This window comes from Coenobita brevimanus, chromosome 14, assembly GCF_032717465.1.
Source record: "Coenobita brevimanus isolate Jiangsu-jjx chromosome 14, ASM3271746v2, whole genome shotgun sequence".
In the NCBI taxonomy this organism is placed as follows: domain Eukaryota; kingdom Metazoa; phylum Arthropoda; class Malacostraca; order Decapoda; family Coenobitidae; genus Coenobita; species Coenobita brevimanus.
Genome location: NC_136967.1, coordinates 53,775,870 through 53,790,367, shown reverse-complemented (window position 1 = coordinate 53,790,367; position 14,498 = coordinate 53,775,870).

The window sequence follows — 14,498 nt, the reverse complement described above, 5'->3', positions numbered from 1 at the left end:
GTAGGGCTCATTACTGGAATGTCACACTGTCATATTGCAGAACTTCCGCTTATCAGAAATCTTTTATTTCTCCAACTGCATGCTTCCCGAGAGTTGTTTCCCCCCAAACTTCAACCTACAGCGTTCAAATCCAACTGTTACCGATTTTTTATGAATATAGGACACTATTAATTTGGCGAATGGATTTTTTGTATTCAATTGTCTTCCTTTCCTCTGTTCTGTTATTTTTAAAAATGTGAGAAAATAAGTCCATGGAGATACATCCTCGGAGGAATGTGTCCGAGAGGAAACATTGGTCTAATGGGAAAAATGGACGATGGAGGAAATAGGTCCACGAGAGAAATTAGGTCGATTTTGAGGAGTGGTGTGTCCTTATGGGGGGGAAGTACGTCTATGGAGATAACTGGGTCCTTGGAGAAAATAGCGCCGTGGAAGTAAATCAGTCCCTTGACAAAAATACGTCGATGATGATCTTAGGTCATTTGAGGGAAAATAGGCCCAAGGCGATAAACAAGCCTACCGAGGAAAACAGATTCAGGGTCAAAATACGTCCATGGAGGAAAATAGTCATAGTGAGAAAATAGGTCCATGGGGTAAATATATGGCCCATGGAAGAAATTAGTCGATGGAAGAAAGCAGGTCCATGAGGAAAACTCAAACCATAGGGAAAGTAGGTCCATGGGGTACAAACAGGTCAAAGGGGGATATGGTTCCATGGATGAAAATGAGTTGGACGGGGAAAATGGATCCAGGAAGGAAAACTGGTCAATAAGATGAAAATAGGTAAATGAAGGAAAGTAGATGAGTGGGGAGATGACCCCTAGGGAGTGCAGCCAGAGACCCGTCACTGCCCCGGAGGGGCTCGGGGACGGGTATTGTTTTCAATCGGTTTGCCTGTTTGTTTGTTTGTTTGTCTGTCTATTTGTTAACAACTTTACGCGAAAGCTACTGGTGAGATTTTGACTAAAATTACAGGAATGATGGGCTATGACTTTCTGATCACCTGATTAAATTTGGGCCAAATTGGGCCAAGGCCCAGGCTGTAGGGCCTAGAAATGTAAATAAAGACTGAGACGGGTAAAAATCGTTTTTTTGCTCTAACTTCTTTCAAATTCGTCATATAGACATGAAACCAAAACCTAAATGTCTATCTTTCAAATCTGCACCTTATAACATGCCTCATGATATCAGGGGGGTCATCACCCCCCCCCCCAGTTAGCGGAAGGGGAGGCCAATATCAGGTGGGTCAGGCCTAAAATTTCAAATAGGCATATAATCGTCAATTTTCACCCGATTTACTCCAAATTTGAAATTTGACATTTTTGCCTAGATGTCCTGTCGTGTTTATAAGTCAGCACTAAAATGACTGACGGGGACGGGTTTGCTATGCCTTGGCACCGCTTCTTGATACATATTCATAATAATGCACACTCCTCCTCTCAGAGTATTCGCTCATTCAGTGGACAGCATACATAGTAGTGGTGTTATATTGCTACTCACTGTATCTGTAACTGTGTCAGTAGTCATTCATCGTCCATGTTCCTGAGCAAGTTTCCCCTTCCAGAAATATTAGTCAGGGTTGGCATCATCCCAGAGATTCATTATGGAGGATAAGCTCTATTTTTCACTAAATTCGCGCACTCTTGGATTCTGTAGTGTGTCAATAAGCCAGCCCCCTCCTTCTCATCACCTTCTCGCCTGAATGGTATTTTTCATTATGTTGGCTTTCACTGGCACTCTCATATCTCTAGCATAATATCAGTTGGTAGAAGCAACAATAAATAACCTAAAAACGTCATCATAGTTAGTCAGATAATTAGGTGAGAAGAGGCTTTCTGTGTTGAGGAGATTACATGTAGCCTTCATGTACTAATTCATAACTAAATATTCATTTTAAGCTGAATAAAATTGACTACAAATAGCAAGAGTACCTTTAAAAAATTACAACCCTCTTTCCTCTTTCCTTCACTACTACTCATTACTCCCGCTTCCTTTCTATGCTGACAAAAATTGACTGATGGTGGTAATAATGGAGTAAAAAAAAAAAAAGATAATATGCCAGACTCCATCACTGACTACTCATCACCTTTTCGCCTTCATCCTGCCAGATGCATTGAATGGTGTTTTTCATTATGGTGGCTTTCACTGGCACTCTCATAACTTCAGGATTATCTCTCTCGTGGGACGTCTCATTTTCGTGCTGTGGTAGTGTGATGGTGTGGTGGTGATGTGGCGGTGGTGGGACTGTGGTAGCTGATTTAGTGTGGTGGATTCGGTGGCATTAGTGTGGTTGTGCTTCGTGAATTCGGTGGCATTAGTGTGGTTGTGCTTCGTGAATTCTGTGTACTTGTGACGGTGGTGGTTGTTATGTCACTGTAATGTGCCGAAATGTTTGTTGCAGTAATAATGGTTGGTGTTAATTCTGCGATATTATTGTGGCTAATAGTGTGGTGGTGGTGATGGTTTAGAGGTGTACAGTTCAGCGATTAAGGGAGATGGTGTGGCGTGGCATTACCTGTTACTTCATTAACTGTGTTGGTGATGATGTGTTAGTTGGTGAAGGATTGCTTCCGCAGTTGACATGCATGCATCTCAACGAAAAGTATTCTTAACATGACAAGCCTGTGGAGTACGGTGGGTTGTGAAGCTAGAAATATACCTTACATAAAGGGTTAACCATTTATTCCGGTGACGCCTTTCTTATTTTATTCTTGCTACTTTCAGAGGCTTGTATTGAGCTTAGGAAAGACTTTTATGAAAGTGGTGGTTGCAAGAATAAAGTATGAGCGATGTCATGGACTGAAGGATTAATAACACTGGTTTACAAAAAAAAAAAAAAAAAAAAAAAAAATCTGAGGCAGGCATGTGAATAGGTGTTTTTGACTAATTTTGATATGCTTAATTCAAATTTCTAAACAGTTTTGCTCTATCACCTCTATTTTTTTTTGCTTTCACATATACTTTTTTTTTTATTATAATGCATATATTTATAATGAGTTTATTTCATATATTAAAATGGCATATTACAGAACGAAACAAAACAGACACAAAACACTGACAGAACTAAATATTACCATTACTTGGATATAAGCATATATACACACCATAGTACTACAGACAGTCAGAAGTGAGTTTTTTTTGGACGATCTGGTGTACTTTGCCTCCTGGATGTCGCGCAGGAGCATCCAGCAGAAGTCCCCCATCATGCTGGGGTTCTACTTGCCTTGGTAGTTGCTCTCCATCTTAGTAATATCTTGGTGGAACCCTTCCCCACGTTCGTCACTTACTGCTCCGAGGTTCTGGGGGAAAAAGTTGAGGTGGGAATGGAGAAAGTGAATCTTGAGAGACATTCGGCACCCCATATCCTGATAAGCCTGCAACAACTTCTCGACACGCTCTTGGTAATCTAGTGCCTGTGTATTACCAAGGAAGCCATGGCAGACTACCTTAAATACTTCCCATGCTCTCAATTCCTTCAAGGTGAGCTTCCCCTCGAATACCTCATCCTTCAGCACCTCCCGGATCTGAGGTCCGATGAAGATGCCCTCCTTGAGCCTAGCAGAACTGAGAGCTGGGAACAGAGTGCACAGGTGTTGGAAAGCAACGCCATCCTTGTCCATGGCCTTCTTGAAATTCTTCATAAGGCCAAGCTTAATATGAAGAGGGGGAAGAAGCATCTTGTTCATGTCCACCAGAGGATTTTCTTGGGCACTGTGTTTCCCAGGCACGAAAGTGCTCCTAGACCCCCAGTCCTTCTGCATGTAGTGCTTGACATGTTTGAGCTTGTTGTGGCGCGCGTTTTAAACCAAGTTCCAAGAAAATAGGACGGTAAATGGATTTTTGACGAATATTTTGGGTCTAGGCCTATATGTATACAAGTACATACATGTTTACATGTATATCTCAAAAACTAGAGGTGATGAGTGAAAATGGATTTCGAATCTGAAATCAGCACCCCAAAATTAGGTTAGAACACCTAATTTCATGCTTGCCTCAAATTTTTTGTAAACCAGTGTTTAAAATTAGAGTTGCATGTACTGTAGCCTATTCGATCTAATAGGCTATCAGATCGATTAGGCTATAGTGATATTGATGATGATGATAAGGGTGGTACAGGGTAGTGATGATAACAGTGATGATGCTATTGGTAGTGGTGATGATGAAGTCCAACTTCCACATCCACGCCATCCAGCCCATCTCCACAAAACCCTGCCAGTCTCCACGCTACCCCACCCTTCCCTCTCTACCCCACCCCACCCCTCTCTACTGTACACCACCCATCTCCCTACACTCTGCCCATCCCCACTACACCACGACCATCCCCAGTACACCCGACCAGTATCCACATCACCTCCTACATATCCATTACTCCCTAACGATCTGCACTACACCTCAGGAATATCCACTACACTTTACTAATCACCACCCCCACCCCGTGTCAACCTTCCCACCACCACCACTACCGTCAACCTAACAAGTTTTCAATCAATTCTCTTCTCTAACAATGATCCGCCGCTGGAGATGGAACCTTCATGTGGTGGCACTAACTCCCGAACGGCTCAGCTGCCTGGTTATGTCAACGCCCCTCAACAACTTCACTGTCCCCCGAAAATAGGATGAGTTGAGTAAGAAATGCAACTTAAGCCTGCAGTCCACCTGGTTCACGTTTCAGTTGAACCTGGGATTGGAACTATTACTACTACTGTTACTACTACTACTACTACTACTACGGATATGCTTGAGAGAGAGAGAGAGAGAGAGAGAGAGAGAGAGTTTTATCCCTTGGCATGGCAAATAACCTAATGTGAAACAGGTAGGGACATTCTCTCTCTCTCTCTCTCTCTCTCTCTCTCTCTCTCTCTCTCTCTCCCTCTCTCTCTCTCTCTCTCAGTAAGTCTTCCCAACACTTCAGTTTTTTTAACTACATTAGCAAGGGAGTGAGTTCAAAGCAAACAGAATGTTTAAAATATAACAGGTATTGCGTCCCAATGTGCAACCCCAGTCACTGTCTTCGTGGCTCGTGACCCAGGCTACTAAACTTTTTTATTCTAACTTGGCCTAGAACTGCAGTCTGTCCATCTTAAATAAAGACTTGCAAAGAAAGATTTACATTAGAATACTCGTATTTTGTTAGACACAAAGAGTCCTAATGAAAGAAACTGCAGCCGTAGTGTCTTATTTTGCCACTGAGCTACGTGAATAGGCTTCAAAGGAACAAAAACATAAGCCAGATTAACGTAAAATACCTATACCCAGGTGCCGTCACGGGTCAAGGTTGCCAGTCATAGAAGACATACGCAAAACCTACCCTATTTTTGTCCAGAGATGAACACAAGGTTTAGAGTCAATATACAGTTACTTTGTAGTAGTTATAGCAGCAGTTGTGGCCCCAGCTTCATCTGAAACGTGAACTCAGTGGAATGAAGGCTGAAACTGTTGCCCATAAGTCCACTGCCCTCCTTTCGGGGGATACGGAGAAAGTTGACGGATGTTGGATAACCGGGCAATGGATTTGCATGGTTATATTGGTACCACCCCATGAAGGCATCCCTCTTCAGCACCTACAATACATTTATATCCCAATATTTTTTTCCCATCACTTTAAACATCATCCAAAAATATCCATGCATCCATCATCCAATCCCCTTCTGCCCATCAGGAGAGCAGATGCTAAGAGCATGGCTAATCAGTCCTGACCTACAGTATAAGATGTGGGTGACCAGCTTCACCCTCTCTCAAGCGGCGTCATGAGTGCAGTAAACCCAACCACACTTTGGACGTACGTATATCGTTGCAGACCCCATTCAGTTAGGATGCCTTAACCCACTAGGTCACCAGGTGTATTTTGGTTATATGGTTAGCACTCAACGTAGTAAATCGTCTCCTGGGTTACAGTAAACCAGCTGGAGTGTCACTCATGCTCGAGTCACCTGAAGGTGGCACTGCATAGAGTGTGGGTGTTGCAACTGAGGCGCTAACTCATTTCTTCAGCTCGAGGACGTTACTTCTATTTTTAATCTTGCTTTCCCTTGACGATTTTACTTCTCTTACAAATTGTTTAAACTACAAGGGTCGGATACTGCCATCACTGTCATTTTCACTACCAGTCCTCTGTCATATGCTGAATGAAATTGTCTGGCACTAAAAAGAATCAGACGAAAAAGACGTCCTGTGGCTGAAGCGGTTAATGGTATATACTTCTTCACATGATGCTGGAAAGGGACGCCTTCATTTGGTGGTACTGATATAACCAAGCGGCTCTTTTGGCTGGTTATCCAAAGGTTGCTAAACTCACCTAAGTATCCCCTCATAAAGAATGGCAAACTACAGGACTGGGGCAAAGTTGGGGCTGCAGTTCGCCGGGTTCATTTTTTATATGAGTCTCGGACAACAACAACAACAACAACTACTACTACTTCTACTTGAACCTGAGAGAACAACAACAACAACAGCTACTACTACTACTACTACCTGGCACTACAAGCCTGGTACTTTAGATGAAGATTTAGCTTGTGGTGGTGATAGGTGGGACTGGCTGCAGGAAGGATAGGGGGATGATAGTGCAAAGTCCTTCTATGTCAGTGCTCTTCTTGTCTTCATTTCTCTGTCGACCACCTCTTCCTCTTATCCCCGTCTTCATTTTCATGTTGACCTCCTCACCTTCTTGTTCCCTTCTTCCTTTCCGATCGATCCCCTCTTTCCCTTATCCCTGTTTTCCCTTCCCTGTTGACCCCGTCTTCCACTTATCCCCAACGTCCTTTCCCTGCCGATCCCCTCTTCCTCTTATTCCTGCCTTCTCTTTTCCTCTGTAACTTCTAATGATCTCTCACCCCTGTTCCTTCCCCTCTCACCCCTTCACCTCCTCTTGTTACCACCTCCTCCCTAAACCTTCCCATATCTACCCTGTTTTATTCTCATCCCCTCTTTCTCCTCCTTTTCAACTCCTACTTTTCCTTTCCGTCGCCTTCTCTTCTTCCTTCCCATCTCACTTTTTTCCTCATTCTTTCCCCAGTCACCCTCTGTCCTCTAGTCATCCCCTCCTTTGCATCCTTTCATGTTCAGCCCGTCTTTTCCCTTCCCTTCACTTCACCCTCCAATCCCGTCATCACTTATCTTGTCTCCTTCCTCTCTCACCCTATCCTCCACCACTTCCCCTTCTACTCCCATCCCTTCTCACTCCTCGTTCATCCCTTATTCCTTTACCACCTCCCCTTTCCCCTTTACCCCACCTTCCTCATCAACATCATCCCTGTCACCATACATTCATCGGCATAGTGTTCCCTAGTCACTATAATCAGAACAGAGGAGACAATGCTCCATGATCACCATAATATTACCGACAATTTAATGTCTCACAGCAGTAAGCATTATCGTGCTTTGAAATTTTGTTTCATAGAGTTTCGGCCTTATTCATCTTCCAGCCACAGCTAACACTCTTTAACTAACTCATTAAAAGTAAAATTTCTGCCGTAGAGGACATTGCTGAATTTGCTGGGGCTGGGGGGTGCAAAGCTGACAGTGAAGAAGTATGAGGTGATGATGATGAGGGTGAAGAGGGTAAACAAGCTTGGCACCGGCATGGAAGGCAAGGTTGTGCTGGATAAGCACATGGGGCAAGAAGGCCTGTATGAAGGTTGGGAGCACGGAGCATGGTTTGATGATGGAGAAGGTGGTCTTGCCAAAGTTGGATGGAGTTGGTGGAGCTCCCTGAGTATATGGCTTGTTCGGATGAGCCAGTATTTGTCAAGGGATTTTGCGAGGGAACCACACTGGCCTGGTGGTACAACAGCGTCTCCCCTGCTGACAGGGCCAGCATTGAGTTGGATGTCTGAGCCAAGTTTGGAGAGCTTCACAGAGCTGGCTACAATCACGGAGACATCCACAGCATGAATGTAACGGTGTGCATCAGCCGGCACGGTATGAGGCTCGAAGGATGGAGTTTGGTTGTGCTAATGGGTTATCCCCTGAGAAACATGCTGGTGATTTGAAGGATGTGGATGAGATGTTTGAGGAGCCGTGGATATGGTTTGGTTGACTATTAGTTGTGATTTGACTGGGGTCTGGTTGTGGCTTGGATAACATCCATGCCACAACCATCCCACACCATTACCATAAACAATATTATTATGGTTGATGATAATGGTTTGGGTTGGTTGTGGGTTTGGAAATACCCAGTCCACAACCAACCCATACCATCACCACCAATAGTATTAATATTAATGGTTATGGTGTGGGACTTCTCTGATGGAACACTGCCTTGGTGTGGTGAAGAAGCTTGTGTATCCCAGTGATCAGTGAAGTGATACTAAGCAGGTGAAATCGTATTAGGAAGGTTCGTTGTGAGGGATCAGATGGAAAAAGTTCCCCTCGCAGTCATGACCTAAGCCAGCAGACTGTGAGGTATCTATCGGCTCAACCTTCCTTCTAAACCATCCATTCTAAATCTTATCAACTCCATCTTTCTTTGGCAAACCTGTAAAGACTTCACTGAACCTGCTTGCCGTTTGTTCATTAAAATATTTATAAAAAATTAACATCTCATCGGAAGGTGAAGAGAACAATATTTTAACTTTGTAACTTTAGACAAATTTAATAATTGTGATAAAACTACACAATTAATAGTTGTACATCTTAAAAGAACCCATTTCACTTTTTCTCAAACGAATTTCACTCATTAATGATAATGGCTGCAGAGATATCATAACCAGTTAAAAATTCACCCTTTATTCAAAACCCCAGGAACTGTAAAACTTTAGGTCTCTTTACAGCCAGTGGTGGACCCCTGAAGTTGTATTCTCCTGGGGAGGGGGGGGAACAATGCTCCCCTTTTATCCCTGCTTGTTGTAAGAGGCGACCAAAAGGGACCTTTTGGCTCCAGTCTCTCTCTCATTACTGTCGTCTTCTTCATTTCTGTCCTACTGCTCTCCTTGATATCTCCATGTTTCTTCCGTCCTTTATTTCCGTCTACTTCCACAGTGCCATTTAGCCATATTATGGCGTTGTGCTAATTCCTAATTAATCCTTCCTTCCCTGATATTGTTGTTGTTGAGTCCTTCGGATTCTTGCCGGACATGGCAGCAGCCAGAGCTGCACCAAATCAAGGAGTGCTAAGAAACTCTGGGTATTACTATCCTCCTACCTTTTGAAATTAAAATTTGAAAGGTACAGTACATCGTGTTGACTCTGACTGGTGAAAATAAATATGCAGCCTTTCTTCATGAAGTGAGAGGTGGGAGTTGGGAAAATCACTGGTGTTAGTGATGGCAAAAGACTGGGCAAGGGAGTCACATAATTATCTTAAGGACAAATACTGTGGAACAGGGGCAAACAAGGAAAGTAGTAGTAGTAATAGTAGTAGTACAAGAAGAAGAAGAAGAAGAAGCAACAGCAGCAGCATTTGCATTAGTAGCAGTAGTAGTAGTACTTGTAGTAGTAGAAGTAGTAGTAGTAGTAGTAATGGTGGTGGAGATCTTATTAACTGTAGTAGTAGTAGGTCCAACCCCAGGCTCATCTGAATGTGGAACAGGTGGATTGTAGGCTTGAGTTCCTCTTCTCTTGCAGTCCACCATCCTTGTTCGAGGGACTGGGAAGTAAATGAGAGCCGATTGTATAACGAGACAGTCAAGACCCCTGATTATATCAGTGCCACCACATGAAGGCGTTCCTGTCCAGCACCCTAAAATGAGTAAATGTAGGAAATTACCACAGACTGGTGATAAATTAGAGTATTCCAGCACAGGGTGGAAGTTGTTGAAGTGTGGTGAATTTAACTTTTATTTTAGGGGTGAAGGGGCGACCGAGGGTAATGATGGGTAACAGGGAGATGAGGAAGCAGAGACAGTATGGTGCAAAGAACTGGCCAGGATGTGTTGAAGTGGCATGGCTAAATGGAGATAAAGAACGATGAGGTATTGATGAAAAAGATGTACATATCAAAGGTACATGTATTAAAGAGGAATAGCGAGGCCAAGGAAAAGATGGAAAGATGGCGTGAAACAGATTTTGAGTCTCGCAAGTGTGGACATCCAGGGAGATGGGAGGCGTGAATGGCACCTGATAATTTGAAATGCAGTAGCTTACCAGGGGGAAGGACTCGGTGTCAGTGATTTATAACAGATAATAGGATGAAGGGTGAAAAGCTATGTATCAGAGAGGCCTGGGTGTAGGTGATTAAAGACTAATTTGATATAGTGTCTTCATTTTTTATGTACATTCGGATTGGTACCTCTGAATATAAAACTACCCAAGCTAGTATATCTTTCTGTCTGTCTACTTACCTACCCATCTGAATCTATTAATTTACTTGTTGGAATATCTGCTAGCTTTGTCTATTTATCTCCCTATATGTCTGTCTGTCTGCCTGTCAATATTTACATCTTACCATAATACTAGCTCTGTCTATTTGTCTATTTCTTTGTCTGCCTGTCTGTAGAAAAAAGGGATAAACTTCAAAATACATATTCAAACTACTTTCTCCTCTCCCACAGAGAAACAGTAACAAGGCTAATGAAATTTGCATCTTGGGAAGATCAGAAAAATCACACACACACACACACACACACACACACACACGACAAAAAATTACCAGTCTCTCTCTCTCTCTCTCTCTCTCTCTCCTTTGCTATTTTATGCTCTCTAGTGTGTGTGTGTGTGTGTGTGTGTGTGTGTGTGTGTGTGTGTGAGAGAGAGAGAGAGAGAGAGAGAGAGAGAGAGAGAATTCATGCTTTGACTGTCTCATACAGGATTGATGTACTGGTATTTGCGGAGGTGTTATTTCAACATACTCGGTGGGTTTAATTATAAATCAGTTTTTAAAAAATCCTAAACCTCAAATTGTTCCCTGCCATTGACGTGATTCGCATTCCTACCCACTGGAACAGCAGACAGCTCTTTTACCATTTCAACCACCACGTCATTGTATTGAAGGGGCCAAGATTCAGACAGATAGATGGTACTGGTTACTATAGGCCTGTTCGATCTAATGTGAGAAGAGGTGAGCCAGAAGCTTTCGAAATCTGACAACTATTTGGTTGTCCGAGTACATTCATTATTAACGATGCATTTCAAATTATTTTTATTATAAGGACTGCAATAACAGTTTGACGATAAGATTGTCCAAATAAATACTATATGTACTCATAGTTATTTGTATAGATTAATTTAAAAATATGGCCTTACAAAGTTTGTCGTATGATCTAGAAACGTTTGAAGTTTTGATTATCTCGGGACAAATCATAACACATCCAGATAAGGTTTTAAGAGTATCTTGTCTTTTTCACCCAGGTTCAGGAAAATTAGGGAAAATTGTCATTACTGTAACATCTTGTAAAATCTATCTTGGTAAAACACCTGAATTCTGATAATAATGACTGGTGTACACAGGTGAAGAAGCTATATGTCACCATCGCTTCTAAATATCCTGCTGCCCGTACCTTGTCACAGCTGTAAGTACTAACTAGATACTCGAAACTAGAAAGAAAGCTTACTGATGATGCGAAAGTAAAACGCATAATGCAGTCTGATGCAACAATTAAACTCTCTTTCTCAAAAAAAAAAAAAAAAAAAAAAAAAAAAAATCAAATATTCGTCTGCTTAGACAAGTGGGACATCCCACAAGTGGCTAATCTCCCTTCCCCCCATCATATTTGCTGGGTTAGATTTTACAAACCATTGCAGTTGTAACATAATTTACCTTAATTTTCCTGGACATGAGAAAAAGATCAAGGTACTTGTAAAACTTTACCTGGACATATTTTGATTTGTCCCGAGAATGCAAATTTCAAACGTATTTAGGCCATGTGATAGACTTGGTAAGATCCCATATATAAATTAATCAAAACAAATAAATATATATCTTATTTGGGTAATCTTATCGTCAAACGGTTACTGTAACCCATATAATAAAAGTAATTTAAAATGCATCGCTAATAATAAATGCACTTAGACAACCAATTGCTGCCAGCTTGCAAAATCTTAAGGCTCGTCTCTTCTCAAATGAGATCGAATAAACTGTAGTCCTGAGTGGATCTAAGAGTGAGGGTAACAGATGGGAGAGATTGAATGAACGGTAAGAAGACTCACAAATCACCGCCAAATGTGACATTTAGTGCCTTTCCAAAATCTATTTATCAATCTATCTATATACCTAGGCTGCTTCCCCCAAGGAAAGGGAGGTAGCCGAGACAGGACGACACACTCCCCATTTACTCATCCATTCAAACACATTCATTCGCATCTTAGCTCCAAAGGGGAGAACGGACAGATCCTCACCGCACCACACGGCACAAGGGTCAACTGTGCAAATGCAATCAGTGACATCCGCAGCATGGCCCGACAGCAGAGCTGGTTTACCCCTGCCATATCATAACAGACTCATCCCCTTACCCGTACCTGACCTGAAACAGCTGATCAGACCAAATGCGGGAGAATATCCCCTCAGGGCTGCGTCATCACTTATTCATTCACAATTTCTCTCCATTTATTTCTGTCACGCACAGCCACTCTTCCTTGCTCAACAGACATCCCTCTCGCATCCAGCGCTCTCTTCACACTGTCCATCCATCCTATTCGTGGTCTTCCTCTTAGCCTTACACCTCTCACATCAGATCTAGTTATCTTTTTCACCAATCGCTCAGTATCCATTCTCTCCATATGCCCAAACCATCTCAACACCCTCTGCTCAACTCTACCAGCCATCTCCCGAACAACTCCAGTTCTCCTTCGCACTTCATCATTCCGCACCCGATCCATACGCGTCACTCCACACATACTCCTCAGACACCTCATCCAAAATCTGCTTCACTTAATTCTGACAGATTGGAAGCGAGGGACTCCCAGACTAATAAGGCCAATAGGTTCTTTAATAGAATTAACTCTTTCATCACAGAGGGTGTTTCCTAAGATGATTTTAATTGCTTTGCGTAAGCCAGAACAAAACACAAAATGCATCCTGGTGCTGAAAGGGTTAATAGGGACTTTTTCCAAGTCCTTCACCCCGATGGGTCTCTCCCAAGTTGAAGAATATACTCCTAGACTGTCGTTAGCCAGAATAACTTCGTCTGATGTTTATCAGAATAAAATGCAAAATATCATTCAGACAGGACATCTAATAAAAATGTGTCCCCACAGTTTTCATGCTTGGAAAATAATTGAGATAAAATCTCACAAATGTAGAATCGCCAACAGCTTTACAAAGTTCACAACCTGAGGCGAAGCTCTTCACGCGAGACTTCAGCAATCGACGAAGGTTGATGGAAGGGTTGTGCTGGGTACACACACACACACACACACACACACACACACACACACACAAGCAGTTTGCTCTGCACAGTCATCACTTATAATCCCAAGAAATTATTGTGTTTATCTGTTTAACGCTTTGAATGTTGTGAGTTTGTATGAGCTAAAAAGATGTCAGTAAAAAGAAGACATTAATACAAATTCAATTTTTTGGCGAAAACGCTAAATACGATAGTTTCTCTGTACTTTCGGTGTCATAGGTTATTACGTACACAGTAAAGTCATATGACGTCAGGCGAAATACAATGCAAAGTAAATAATTCGCAGTCTGGGCTAATACCCCTGAGTGTTTTGAGGTCTCGTATTGAATTCCTTTTGCTACCTCCACGAGATTTTATTCGACTTAGGAGAAACCTATTGTAGAAAAAAGGTTGAATGAAGGCTGTACGAGTATCCAGCCTTTCCATTTTGAAAAAGAGTGAAACTTAATAGACATCATGCTTCTTCTGAAGGGATCTCACATACTTGGAATTGGCCTTGGTACGGCTGATGTTTTCTATGGACAGAGCTGAACCAAGTACGAAACTCAGCTGATTACTTCCCAGTGTTTGCTGGCAACTGTTGTACAGAAAGGAATCCTTGAAGTGTCATAAAAATGAGTAAAAATGTATAAGTCCCAGCTTGAACTTTAACTGGACCTAATTGTGGCTTAGTCTTCTAAATGAAAGTGTTTAATGGTGGTCGGAAAAAAATAAGCAAGACGTTATCGCAACGAAGATTGTGAAAGAATCTTTATGGACAAGGAAGAGTGGAGTTACTGTACACCAGTGCGAGGGTTCGGTCACCATCTGGGTTATGAGGGTGACGGGTCTAAACTCTCCTCACAGAGTCTTCCACGATAATTAATTTTATTCTTCCTTCTTTTGCCGACTAGTTCAGCTAAAGAAAGGATTTAAGAGGTGAAGTCATTAGAGAAAACCTTCTGCTAAGCTGAGTATATCTGTGGCATCACGAATATGACACACACACACACAAAAGCCACCAGAATGGAAGTGCGTAACCGTTTCGTTACCATCAAACCCTTTATATTTTGTTTTTGTTACCATTAATCTTATGCAGCGTAGGTAACGCTTCGTCCTGGAGGAGTTGGGTGTAGCCTTCATTAAAAATTCCTTCAGTAGGATACATGTTTTTTAATATGAATAAAATAACTTGGAGGAGGCAAGTCTATGAAAAGGGTATTCTGAGACGAAGAGGGT